Raw genomic sequence first — 14,138 nt, forward strand, 5'->3', positions numbered from 1 at the left:
TGTAATGCAAAGGGTTATTATTCTTTTTTCAGAGCAAATGAAAATGGCCAATTTGGAGGCTTGAACATGCTCGAAAACTCACCAAAATTTGCACGTACATACAGCTTGGCGTAAATTTTGATAATTTTGCAACCTCTCAACAAAAAAACAACAAAATGGCTTAAATTTTTCAAAAAGGCCTCTCCTATTAGGCTTTTTCAACGTAGAGTGAATACATTTTGGTTTTGAAGAAGGGCATGGCTGCACAGTTCAGTAGCGCCTCCTTTTTTGTAGGACCCTCTTCAATAGGGTTTCTTTCTCCTAGGTGTGTGAATGAATTTTTTATCCCCCCTAAAAAGACACGTGTTTCGAGCAAGTGTGGAGATGATGTGAGGGAGAACGATCTGCCACCACCCTGACCTGCGTGCCGTCCGAGTTCGCGTAATGTCAGAGTTGTGCCAAAGTGTGAGGGCCCATTCAGTCCTGCTTGCAGCCCTAGTTTTTTTTTTTTTTTTTTTTTATTCATTTTGACTGGGACGCCAGTCAAAATGTATTGGACGTCTATTGCTGTCAATGAGTTAAGAGGTTGAGACTTCAAGCCCAATAATATATTACCGTCGGTGTTTTAGTCAAATATTAGCGTTGCGACGCGGCCGCCTAAACTCTGCTGCAATGCTCAGTCGCCATGGCAACGGCTCTCCTCCCTCTCCGCGGACGTATAACTCCTCGCCGCCTCTTCCCTGCGGACACATTCATTCGTTGCCAGATTCATTGGCTGTCGGCTGGCTGGAAACAAAAAGTTTCTGTTTTAATTAGTTTGCCGCAGTGTGTGTGGCCGCGTCATCCATCTATCTGTGTCGCCGCTTCCACCTACACCAGCGCTGGCCTTGCCGTCGTCTCTATCGCGCCCCGCTGGCTCTCTGGTGTAATTAAAGCCAGCCCGTGCGGATAATAGAAGCGTAATGGTGTGTAATTGTGATAATCAATACATAGTGCATACTAAAGAAGTCAGCGTTTATGAATTTAGAGCGGAGCAGTCCACGCTCGCTCACTATCTGGCACGCTTCATAGAGCGGGAGTGACCTTGAAGGGGACGCCTCAGTTATTAAAGAGCGTTTAACACATTGGCTGCCATTGACAGGCATGGTAAGGCTGGTTGACATATCCTTTAAAGGTTTTGTGATTGTTGTTCAAAATGTTGGCACTATAAGTCTTAACTACTTGGATCCCCACCGTTATCTTCGAAAAGTGGTACGACCGCAACTTGAAAACAGCGGGGTCACCTGAGCAGGTAAGGTTACCTCATTTTTAGATTGTAGTCATTGGGTACCATTGACAGTGATAGACATAACATCTAATGGTAGCGATAACACATTCACATCCACGACAGGTGTCAATTTTCGCACTATAAGGCGCACCTGACTAGAAGCCGCCACCCACCAAATTTGACACGAAAATGACATTTGTTCATAGATAAAATGCACTGGGCTATAAGCTGCAGCTGTCCTTGCTGTATTATGGGATATTTACACCAAAACATTTTAACTGGGAGCACTTCATTTGACGGCGGCATCATACAACTGTCATAAGACCAAATCAACCACCACGAAGCTTTGAACCAATTGGCTGCAACGCTTCATTGCTTCAAAAAGCTTAATTTGGCCATCACTGCTTCTTTGGAGGAGACAATTGATCTCTGCTGCCACCTGCTGTCAACACAGTTGTCCAACATGCCTCCTAGTCAACCTAAAGCTTCTTGAAGCAATGAAGCTTTGCAGGCAATTGGTTCAAGCTTTATTGCTTCAAGAAGCTTCATTTGGCCACTGTTGTCCAACATGCCTCCTAGTCAATCTGAAGCTTCTTGGAGCAATGAAGCTTTGCAGCCAATTGGTTCAAAGCTTTATTGCTTCAAAAAGCGTCAGGTTGACTGTCTCCCCCAAGGGAGTAGTGATGGCCAAATGAAGCTTCTTGAAGCAATGAAGCTTTAAACCAATTGGCTGCAAAGCTTTTTGACACAATGAAGCTTTGAACCAATTGCCTGCAAAGATTTTTGAAGCATTGAAGCTTTGAACCAATTAGCTGCAAAGCTTCATTGCTTCAAGAAGCTTCATTTGACCATCACTGCTCCCTTGAGGAAGATAGTCAACCTCTGCTGCCACCTGCTGTCAACACTGTTGTTGTCCAACGTGCCCCCTCATCAACCTGACACTTCTTGAAGCTTTGCAGCCAATTGGTTCAAAGCTTCATTTGTCAGCTTCAAGCGTCAGGTTGACTGTCTCCCCCAGGGGAGCAGTGATGGTCAAATGAAGCTTCCTGAAGCAATGAAGCTTCGAACCAATTGGCTGCAAAGCTTCATTGCTTCAAGAAGCTTCATTTGGCCACTGTTGTCCAACATGCCTCCTAGTCAACCTGAAGCTTCTTGGTGCAATGAAGCTTTGCAGTCAATTAGTTCAAAGCTTTATTGCTTCAAGAAGCGTCAGGTTGACTGTCTCCCCCAAGGGAGCAGTGATGGCCAAATGAAGTTTTTTGAACCAATGAAGCTCTGCAGCCAATTGTTTCAAAGCTTCATTGCTTCAAGAAGCATCAGGTTGGCTGTGTCCCCAAAGGGACTGTCTACACTGTTGTTGGCAACATGCCTCCTAGTCAACCTGGAGCTCCTGAAGCAATTAAGCATTGCAGGCAATTGGTTCAAAGCTTCATTGCTTCAAAAAGCTTTGCAGCCATTTGGTTCAAAGCTTCATTGCTTCAAGAAGCTTCATTTGGTCATCACTGCGCCCTTGGAGGAGATAGTCAACCTGAAGCTGCTTGAAGCAACGAAGCTTTGCAGCCAATTAATTCAAAGCTTCATTGCCTCAGGAAGCTTTGCAGCCACTTGGTTCCAAATGAAGCTTCTTGAAGCTTTGAAACTTCTAACCAATTGGCTGCAACACCTTTTGAAGCAATGAAGCTTTGAACCAATTGACTACAAAGCTCTATTGCTTCAGTTGGCCATCACTGCTCCACTGGGGGAGATAGTCAACCTCTGCTGCCACCTGCTGTCAACACTATTGTTGCCCAACATGCCTCCTAGTCAACCTGAAGCTTCTTGAAGCAATGAAGCATTGCAGTCAATTGGTTCAAAGCTTCATTGCTTCGAGAAGCGTCAGGTTGACTGTCTCCCCCAAGGTAGCAGTGATGGCCAAATGAAGCTTCTTGAAACAATGAAGCATTGCAGACAATTGGTTCAAAGCTTCATTGCTTCAAGAAGCTTCAATTGGCCATCATTGCTCCTTTAGGGGGGACAGTCATTACTTCATGAAGCTTTGCAATGAATTGGTTCAAAGCTTCATTGCTTCAAGAAGCCTCAATTGGCCATCACTGCTCCTTTGGGGGGGACAGTCAATCTCTGCTGCCACCTGCTTTCAGCACTGTTGTTGTTCAACATGCTTCCTAGAATACATTGCAGCGCTACAGATGCAAATAGCAATCAAAATTCATGTTCTCTGCTAATTATCTCACTTTTGAATGGATGTAAAAGATCCGAGCTGGACATAAATGGAGATAGTGACATAATTTGCCAGATGACACTTAATGACATCTGTCATAAGCATTCAGTAATGTCCATGATAGTGTCATGTCATAATTATGACGGTCTTATTACGCCACTGTAAAATAAAGTGTTACCTATTCACCCAAATAAATCTAATAAGCCGCACTGGACTATAAGCCACAAAATTCAAAATGAAGGAAAAAAAGTAGCGGCTTATTGTCTGAAAATGACGGTACATGTGCTTCAACACGTGTATAATAACAGGAAGATTCAGTTTTTCCATTCTGGTGTGCGCTGCCACAAAAACTGCAATGGTCCGCTCGCAGAAGACTTGTCTCTGCCTGCGTATGTACGTCATCGCTCAACCGTGACTGACATGTGCTTTTATACAATGCATTCCAGTGAGCTCTCTGACAGAAGTTTAAAATATATATATATTTGTTTTGAGGCAATAAATAGAATTTTGATTTTTGATGAATGCCCTTGAGTAGAAAATCTTGCTATATTTTGCAAGTTAGGCCAAAAATATTTTCAAATGTCCTTGCTATCGTCGTAGAAAATTCTGCAGTACTTATTACAAATACACACTTTAAAACTAATTCCATTTTGTGTTGCAGCCAGACAATGTGAGGAGCTGCCAAAAGTCGCCAAAATTGACGTAAGTAGACCCTATTTATATCTGTTCATGAATCCACCTTTTGGCTTGCTTAGTGCACGCACGTTACACTGAAAATAGTTTCAAACGTCCAACACAAGTAGATGAGCTTTATATACTTGCAGGCGTTTTTTTAAACTCTAATTTCCTGACTATTCGCCGCCACCCACCAAATTTGACACGAAAAACGACATTTGTTCATAGGTAAGCCGCACTGGACTATTAGCCGCTGCTGTCCTCGCTGTATTATTGGATATTTACACCAAAATATATTAACTGGTAGCACTTTATTTGACAGCGGCATCATAAAACCAAAGCTTAAGCAATGAAGCGGCCGTGGCGCAGTTGGTAGCTGGAGTTGTCCTTGGACCGAAGGGCCAGTGGTTTGAGTCCTGGCTATGACTGCCCACTGTCGAAGTGCCCTTGGGCAAGGCACTGAACCCTGATTTGCCTCCAATGGGTTGACAGCACCTTGCATGGCAGCAGCCTCATTTGTGTGTGAATGTGTGCGTGAACGGGTAAATGTGTGCTAATGTAAAGCGCTTTGGGCATGGTAACCATGCAGATAAATGCGCTACAGTGCCTTGCAAAAGTATTCGGCCCCCTTGAACCTTGCAACCTTTCGCCACATTTCAGGCTTCAAACATAAAGATATAAAATTTTAATTTTTTGTCAAGAATCAACAACAAGTGGGACACAATCGTGAAGTGGAACAAAATTTATTGGATAATTTAAACTTTTTTAACAAATAAAAAACTGAAAAGTGGGGCGTGCAATATTATTCGGCCCCCTTGCGTTAATACTTTGTAGCGCCACCTTTTGCTCCAATTACAGCTGCAAGTCGCTTGGGGTATGTTTCTATCAGTTTTGCACATCGAGAGACTGACATTCTTGCCCATTCTTCCTTGCAAAACAGCTCGAGCTCAGTGAGGTTGGATGGAGAGTGTTTGTGAACAGCAGTCTTCAGCTCTTTCCACAGATTCTCGATTGGATTCAGGTCTGGACTTTGGCTTGGCCATTCTAACACCTGGATACGTTTATTTTTGAACCATTCCATTGTAGATTTGGCTTTGTGTTTTGGATCATTGTCCTGTTGGAAGATAAATCTCCGTCCCAGTCTCAGGTCTTGTGCAGATACCAACAGGTTTTCTTCCAGAATGTTCCTGTATTTGGCTGCATCCATCTTCCCGTCAATTTGAATCATCTTCCCTGTCCCTGCTGAAGAAAAGCAGGCCCAAACCATGATGCTGCCACCACCATGTTTGACAGTGGGGATGGTGTGTTCAGGGTGATGAGCTGTGTTGCTTTTACGCCAAACATATCGTTTTGCATTGTGGCCAAAAAGTTCCATTTTGGTTTCATCTGACCAAAGCACCTTCTTCCACATGTTTGGTGTGTCTCCCAGGTGGCTTGTGGCAAACTTTAAACGAGACTTTTTATGGATATCTTTGAGAAATGGCTTTCTTCTTGCCACTCTTCCATAAAGGCCAGATTTGTGCAGTGTACGACTGATTGTTGTCCTATGGACAGACTCTCCCACCTCAGCTGTAGATCTCTGCAGTTCATCCAGAGTGATCATGGGCCTCTTGGCTGCATCTCTGATCAGTTTTCTCCTTGTTTGAGAAGAAAGTTTGGAAGGACGGCCGGGTCTTGATAGATTTGCAGTGGTCTGACGCTCCTTCCATTTCAATATGATGGCTTGCACAGTGCTCCTTGAGATGTTTAAAGCTTGGGAAATCTTTTTGTATCCAAATCGGGCTTTAAACTTCTCCACAACAGTATCTCGGACCTGCCTGGTGTGTTCCTTGGTTTTCATAATGCTCTCTGCACTTTAAACAGAACCCTGAGACTATCACAGAGCAGGTGCATTTATACGGAGACTTGATTACACACAGGTGGATTCTATTTATCATCATCGGTCATTTAGGACAACATTGGATCATTCAGAGATCCTCACTGAACTTCTGGAGTGAGTTTGCTGCACTGAAAGTAAAGGGGCCGAATAACATTGCACGCCCCACTTTTCAGTTTTTTATTTGTTAAAAAAGTTTAATTATTCAATAAATGTTGTTCCACTTCACAATTGTGTCCCACTTGTTGTTGATTCTTGACAAAAATATTAAATTTCATATCTTTATGTTTGAAGCCTGAAATGTGGTGAAAGGTTGCAAGATTCAAGGGGGCCGAATACTTTTGCAAGGCACTGTATATAAGTGCTGACCAAGCTTTATTTGGCCATCACTGCTCCCTTAGAGGAGACATTCAAACTCTGCTTTCAACACTGTTGTTTTCCAACATGCCTCTTAGCATGCATTGCAGCGCTACAGATGTAAATAACAATCAAAATGTTCTCTGCTAATTATTTCTTCAGTTACTGCTCCAGTTGTTAATTGTTAATTGCTAGTTATGGTATTTTGGGAACACATTTGACAATGGTGCCTAAGACCGTCATAATTGACATTGCCATGAGCATTATTGAATCTTTATGAGAGAGATCATTTTGTGTCATCCGGCAAATTATCTCACTTTTGAATGGATGTAAAGGATCCGAGCTGGACATAATGACATCTCTTATAAGTATTCATTAATGCCCATGATAGTGTCATGTCCTAATTATGACAGTTTTATGGCAGTGTTATGAAGACGCTGTCAAATAGTGTTACCTATTAACCCAAATAAGCCGCACTGGACTATAAGTCACAGGATTCAAAATGAGGGGAAAAAGATGCGGCATAGACTTCCTTTTATTGACGGGACACTGGGCCCGGGGCCGATAAATAGGGGGCCTGCATTGTTGGCGAGGCTGTCAAAGCCGACTAAATGGAATCACAGGCAAAGCTTTTTTCGTTGAAAATTGTTGTGAATAAATGCTTAAATCCCCGAATTCTTTATAGATATGCACGTAAAACAGTCTTGATTCTTGGTTAACCGCCAAAAAACTGCATTTTTTTTTTTTTTTTTCTTAATGTAAATATGTGGAAGTACAATGCTAGTCTGTTAGTGAATATAGAGTAGCTAGCGGCCGCCTTATGTAAACAGAGCTTTTCCGGTGAAAATTCTTGTGAATAAATGCTTAAATCCCCAAATTATTTATAGGTATGGAAGTAAAGCAGTCTCTATTCTTGGTTAAAAGCAAAAAAACTGTGTAGTTAGCATTTATTATACATTAATATGTCGAAGTACAATGCTCGTCTGTTAGTGAATGTAGCTAGCGGCCGCCTGATGTAAACAGAGCTTTTCCGTTGAAAATTCTTGTGAATAAATGCTTAAATCCCCAAATTATTTATTGATATGTACGCAAAACAGTCCGAGTCGTGGTTAAAAGCAAAAAAAAACATGCAATTACCATTTATTTTACGGAAATATGTCGAAGTACAATGCTAGTCTGTTAGTAAAAGTGGCGAGCGGCCGCCTGATGTAAACAACAGCTTTTCCGGTGAAAGTTCTGTGAATAAATGCTTAAATCCCCGAATTCTTTTTAGATATGGATGTAAAGCAGTCTCAATTCTTGGTTAAAAGCAAAAAAACTGTATAGTTAGCATTTATTTTACATTAATATGTCGAAGTACAATGCTAGTCTGTTAGTGAATGTAGCTAGCGGCCGCCTGATGTAAACAAGAGCTTTTCAGGTGAAAATTCTTGTGAATAAATGCTTAAATCCGTGAATTCTTTATAGATGTGGACGTAAAACAGTCTCCATTCTTGATTGAAAGCACACAAAAAAACGTGCAGGGAGCATTTATTCAACAGTCTCCATTCTTGATTAAAAGCAACAACAACAAAAAAGTGCAGTGAGCATTTATTTAATGTAAATATGTCGAAGTACAATGCTAGTCTGTTAATAAATGTAGCGAGCGGCCGCCTGATGTAAACAAGAGCTTTTCTGGTGAAAATTCTTGTGAATAAATGCTTCAATCCCTGAATTCTTTATAGATATGGACGTAAAGCAGTCTCAATTATTGGTTAAAAGCAAAAAAAAAACTGTATAGTTAGCATTTATTTTTTCAGTTAATATGTCGAAGTACAATGCTAGTCTGTTAGTGAATGTAGCTAGCGGCCGCCTGATGTAAACAAGAGCTTTTCAGGTGAAAATTCTTGTGAATAAATGCTTAAATCCGCAAATTCTTTATAGATATGGACGTAAAGCAGTCTCCATTCTTAATTAAAAGCAAAAAAAAAAAAAAAGTGAAGTGAGCATTTATTTAATGTAAATATGTCGAAGTACAATATTAGTCTGTTGGTAAATGTAGTGAGTGGCCGCCTGATGTAAACGAGCTTTTCCCGTGAAAATTCTTGTGAATAAACGCTTAAATCCCCAAATTATTTACAGATATGGATGTGAAACAGTCTCGATTCTTGGTTAAAAGCACAAAAAAAAACACAAAAAAAACTTGCAGTTAGCATTTATTTTACGTAAATTATGCAAACTATGACGCCAATGCAGTCGCGGCTAATTACTCCCGTTGATTTTTTTTTTTTTTTTTTTTTTTTTAACACACAACGTTTCAAAATGCATGCATGGTACGAAAAATATAATAATTACCTTGAATCCTCCAACAAATCACTCCTGAGACAATCGACAGCTTTCGTACTTTTTCAACAGAAATCCGGCGTTAGATCGCTGCGTGCGTGTTTGTAAATAGCTCCTCTTGATATGGGCGGCCCCCTACTTGAATGTGAGGCGCAGTTCATGACCGATCTGACCCGTCAATACATTATGAAGTCTATGTTAGTGGCTTATAGTCCGAAAATTACGGTAATCATTCAAATTTGGTTTTGAAAATTCATATCTGTAGTCATTTATTTCCCTTTACATGCTTCTCTCTTTTGGAGCATGCTAGTCACACTCATTGTAATGTTCCAGTGAGTTCTCATGTAAAAGCCAGCACACATTTGTTCCCACCGCCTTGCTTTTTGTTTTCTCCGCGTTGATGGGATTTACTGAGCCAATGCGCGTTCATTATTTGGAGATTCTCTCGTAGGCTCGGGAGTGGTAATTGGACACACGCTCGTGACTAATTCTCTCGCCTGCATCTCAATCCTCCGCTCGGGTCTGGAACGCGGGCCTAGCCGCGCAACGGCTCTGTTTTGCTTCCCGTTGCCATGACGGCTCGCGTCACAGTCGCGAACGGCTAATTAGGTGAATTTATCACAGCGGAACCGGGGGGTGAAAAATGAAATCTTGCAAAGGGTGGCTTCGCTGTCTACATGTGTTTGGTCTTATGCATGAAGCTGCTGCTTTTATGGGCGTTTTATGTGAAAAGTTTCTTCTTTGGCTCACTACCACAACACATACTCTATGAATAATAGGTGGCCGTGAGTGATAGGGGCGTGACAAAATATCGAAATAGTGATATATCGTGATACTTTGTATCCCAAAAGGTTATCGATATGCTCCTGCAAGAATCGAGATATCATTTTAAAAAGGTGTCGGTGTTTTTCAAAAAAAATAAAAAATCTTCCACTATAATAGTGTCTCAGTTAACTCTAAGGGGCTGTTTACATGGCAACTTTGCGACACGAAGACGCAATGACTGAGTAGCGGGATCGCCTCGCGCACATATGGTGTCGGTGAAGACGAAAAATTCTGAATCCTGCCTCCAAAGTGGAAGAATTTGATTGCGTTGGATTGAGAGGGTTTGCTCCGGATGAATATTAAAAGCTCCCGCGGCGCGAGCTCGCCAACACTCGTACACGTCACATTGGGCGTGCATAGCGGTGCTACTAAACATTAGAAACCGCAAATATGGAGGAATGTCGGCTTCAATTCACTGTTTTGAAAAAGTTTTAAATTAAATATGTTGAATGTTTCCATTTTTGTGCCTTTTTGAACAGAAGAACAGAATGCCATTGCTTCGAGTGGGCCGGGATATTTTTTTTTCTGGGCTGAGGAGCTTGTTGGGGTCAAAGTGCATTATATGCATGATGGGAAGTGGAACCATGACTGTGCGTAGTGCTACCAATTGATATATCTTCTCTGCGTTGGCAAATAACATAAGGTGTTAAGAAAAAGATCAATTGCTACCTTGCTTCCCCACATTGCTTCCCATGATATTTCTAATCGTAGGGAGAGGGATTGTAAGGTTTTAGCCAATTAAAAAAAAGGCTCCAAAGGCTGCCAAAATTCACTCTACTCATTTTACGCTGTCTTTTATCTCTCTATATAGGTAAAACGGCGCCATTACAGATTGAGCGCGACAATGCGTGAGTGGGTCGTGCAGCGCATGCATTAATTGCATTAAATATTGTAACGTGATTCATTTTTTAAAAAATTAATTACCGCCATTATTAGGATAAATTTGATAACCCTACCTTAAGCCTGAACTAAAGACTCTGGAAGAGTGAAACATGTCTATAACATTAAATACAATTAGAAAACGATTTAATTAAAAAATATATAATATTAAAAAAAGGCATGGCCGATATTTTTTTTGCCGATTCCGATACTTTGAAAATGACGTGATCGGGACATCTCTAATAATAATTTTAGATTTTTTTTTTAAAGATTTGTTTTAAATAATGTTGGAAAGGCAAAGTCAGTGTTCTGAATCTGTTTATTTTCCATTCTTTTGCACTAATAAATGCGATCAGCATTTAACCTCATTGTTTATTTGTGATTAATTATTGTTATTTACATGATTATTTGTACTTTAATAAAGAATTTAAGTGTTCCAAAATGGTTTTGTGAATTAATAAGCGTCAACAAAAATTTCATTGCTAAATTAGTAAAAAAAAAAAAAAATTTTTTTTAGATTAGTTGACTAATCGTAAAACTAGTCGGCTGACTAATCAGTAGAAAATTTGTCGTTTAGGATAGCCCTAGTGTACCAGAACGTATTTCCTCCACACCCTTCTCACCTTTTTAACTCCTGACCCATGAAGAGGGCCCCTGGATATGTTCGCCTTAGGCCCCAAAATTGCCAAGTCCGCCACTGATCGTGAGGTCCCAAGAGGTTCGCACTCCTAAAGTGTGTGGACTCCATTTTTTATATTTCAGGACTTACAGTTGTGGTCAAAAGTTTACATACACTTGTGAAGAGTATAATGTCATGGCTCTCTTGAGTTTCCAGTTATTTCTACAACTCTGATTTTTCTCTGATAGAGTGATTGGAACAGATACTTCTTTGTCACAAAAAAACATTCATGAAGTTTGGTTCTTTTATGACTTTATTATGGGTGAGCAGAAAAAAGTGATCAAATCTGCTGGGTCAAAAATATACACATAGAGCAGCACTAATATTTGGTAACATGTCCCCTTGGCCATTTTCACTTCAATTAGGCACTTTTGGTAGCCATCCACAAGCTTCTGGCAAGCTTCTGGTTGAATCTTTGACCACTCCTCTTGACAGAATTGGTGCAGTTCAGTTAAATTTGATGGCTTTCTGACATGGACTTGTTTCTTCAGCATTGTCCACAAGTTCTCAATGGGGTTTAAGTCAGGACTTTGGGAAGGCCATTCGAAAACCTTAATTCTAGCCTGATTTAGCCATTCCATTCCAACTTTTGGTGTGTTTTTGGGGTCATTGTCCTGTTGGAACACCCAACTGCGCCCAAGATCCAATCTTCGGGCTGATGACGTTAGGTTATCTTGAAGAATTTGAAGGTAATCCTCCTTCTTCATTATCCCATTTACTCTCTGTAAAGCACCAGTTCCATTGGCAGCAAAACAGCCCCAAAGCATAATACTACCACCACCGTGCTTGACGGTAGGCATGGTGTACTTGGGGTTAAAGGCCTCACCTTTTCTCCTCCAAACATATTGCTGGGCATTGTGGCCAAACAGCTCGATTTTTGTTTCGTCTGACCACAGAACTTTCCTCCAGAAGGTCTTATCTTTGTCCATGTGATCAGCAGCAAACTTCAGTCGAGCCTTAAGGTGCCGCTTTTGGAGCAAGGGCTTCCTTCTTGCACGGCAGCCTCTCAGTCAATGGAGATGCAAAACACGCTTGACTGTGGACACTGACACCTGTGTTCCAGCAGCTTCTAATTCTTGGCAGATCTGCTTTTTGGTGATTCTCGGTTGAATCTTCACCCTCCTGACCAATTTTCTCTCAGCAGCAGGTGATAGCTTGCGTTTTCTTCCTGATCGTGGCAGTAACAAAACAGTGCCATGCACTTTATACTTACAAACAATTGTTTGCACTGTTGCTCTTGGGACCTGCAGCTGCTTTGAAATGGCTCCAAGTGACTTTCCTGACTTGTTCAAGTCAATGATTCGCTTTTTCAGATCCATGTATGTATATTTTTGATATATTTAATAAGGTTATAAAAGAACCAAACTTCATGAATGTTTTTTGTGACAAAGAAGTATCTGTTCCAATCACTCTATCAGAGAAAAATCAGAGTTGTAGAAATAACTGGAAACTCAAGAGAGCCATGACATTATGTTCTTCACAAGTGTATGTAAACTTTTGACCACAACTGTATAATGTCAGTTGACCAGACACAATGTATGGCGACACATCTGCTAAAACAGTTTGCGAAAGGCAGTTTCTCTCGTGTCCCAATACTTTTGTCCACATGGCGTATTTGCATAAATCTTTATTTTGGTTCTGTATTCCATCTGTAACCAATGACAATCATCTGTTGCCTTTATTCCCAGCGCACCGCCCACTCTTAAGCCTCCAAACTCACACCCTTCATCTTGAACTCCCAGCGGCTTTCTAGATTTATTGCATTTTTTTGCCTTGTTTTCTCGTCCCCCTCCTTTGTCTTTTTGTTTCCCTCGCCTCCCATCGCGCACGGTTGCGTTCATGTTGGCTCGCGGCGTGAATTTAATCAAACGTGCGCCGCCACCTCTTGTCGCCGGGGGAGCAAGCGTACTCGCGTATGTGCTGGGGGGTTGTTGGAAACTGTAAACAGCGCGATTAGTGGTTAATATCCCTGCCGTGTGAATACATCCAACAGGTTTCGCGATGCAGCGCGCACACCTGCAGCTTCAAGTGTGACCGCCGATAATTAATGCGATGAGAATGTGGTCACGCAATTTCGGAGTGGCGCCTTCATAATGTGAATTATTTTCAAACAAGAATAACGTAGAAAAATGCTAGTCTTTGTTCAATACTTTAGTGAGTCAACTCACACACAATGAGTTGCCACAGCACACTACGCTAGTGTTTAACAAGCTAAACGATGATTGACACATTTGGCGCCTTTGAAGGTAGCGCTACCAAGCTTTTCAATCATCGTTAACAAGCAAACTACAGTGCGCTGCTGACCAAGAAAAGCAGCAGGCTGTACGAGCATGAAGTAGAAAAACCTATTTTAAAAAAAATAAAAACCCGATTCTTTTCACCCGATTCCGATCCTCTGAAAAATGGCGCCATGAGCGCGATTCTCGATCACGTGATCGGATCAGGATATCCCGATTTTGAACTATATGAGCAGGACTGAGCAGTATAATATACAGTGGTATGCAAAAAGTATCTGAACCTTTTGTAATTTCTCACATTTCTGCATAAAATCACCATCAAATGTGATCTGCCATCAAATGTGATCTGATCTTTGTCAAAATCACACAGATGAAAAAACAGTGTATGCTTGTAATAAAACCACCCAAACATTTATAGGTTTTCATATTTTCATGAGGATAGTATGCAAACAATGACAGAAGGGGGAAAAATAAGTCCGTGAACCATTACATTTAATATTTTGTAGGCCCCCCTTTGGCAGCAATAACTTCAACCAGACGCTTCCTGTAGCTGCAGATCAGTCTGGCACATCGATCAGGACTATTATTGGCCCATTCTTCTCTACAAAACTGCTGGAATTCGGTCAGATTCCTGGGATGTCTGGCATGAATCACTGTGTTTAGGTCAAGCCACAGCATCTCAATGGGGTTCAAGTCTGGATTTTGACTTGGCCACTCCAGAACATGTATTTTGTTCTTCTGAAACCATTTTGAAGTTGATTTATTTCTGTGTTTTGGATCGTCTTGCTGCAGCATCCATCCTCTTTTTAGCTTCAACTGTCGGA

General features: G+C 41.2%; 1 protein-coding gene across 6 annotated transcripts in view; it reads left to right on the forward strand.

The window, feature by feature from the left end:
* Positions 1 to 21: 21 nt before the first annotated feature.
* col7a1l (collagen type VII alpha 1-like) overlaps positions 22 to 14,138 on the forward strand; it is a 120,164-nt gene continuing 106,047 nt past the window's right edge. For 4 of the 6 annotated variants that reach the window (XM_057855879.1, XM_057855881.1, XM_057855883.1 and 1 more), the window contains exons 1-2: positions 23 to 1,270; positions 4,126 to 4,166. The gene's annotated coding sequence lies outside the window, so the exon portion shown is untranslated. Of the gene's footprint in view, positions 1,271 to 4,125; positions 4,167 to 14,138 lie in introns of all 6 variants that reach the window. The other 2 variants (XM_057855882.1, XM_057855885.1) reach the window with 1 other exon arrangement.

Source organism: Corythoichthys intestinalis, chromosome 13 (genome assembly GCF_030265065.1).
Source record: "Corythoichthys intestinalis isolate RoL2023-P3 chromosome 13, ASM3026506v1, whole genome shotgun sequence".
Classification (NCBI taxonomy): Eukaryota; Metazoa; Chordata; class Actinopteri; order Syngnathiformes; family Syngnathidae; genus Corythoichthys; species Corythoichthys intestinalis.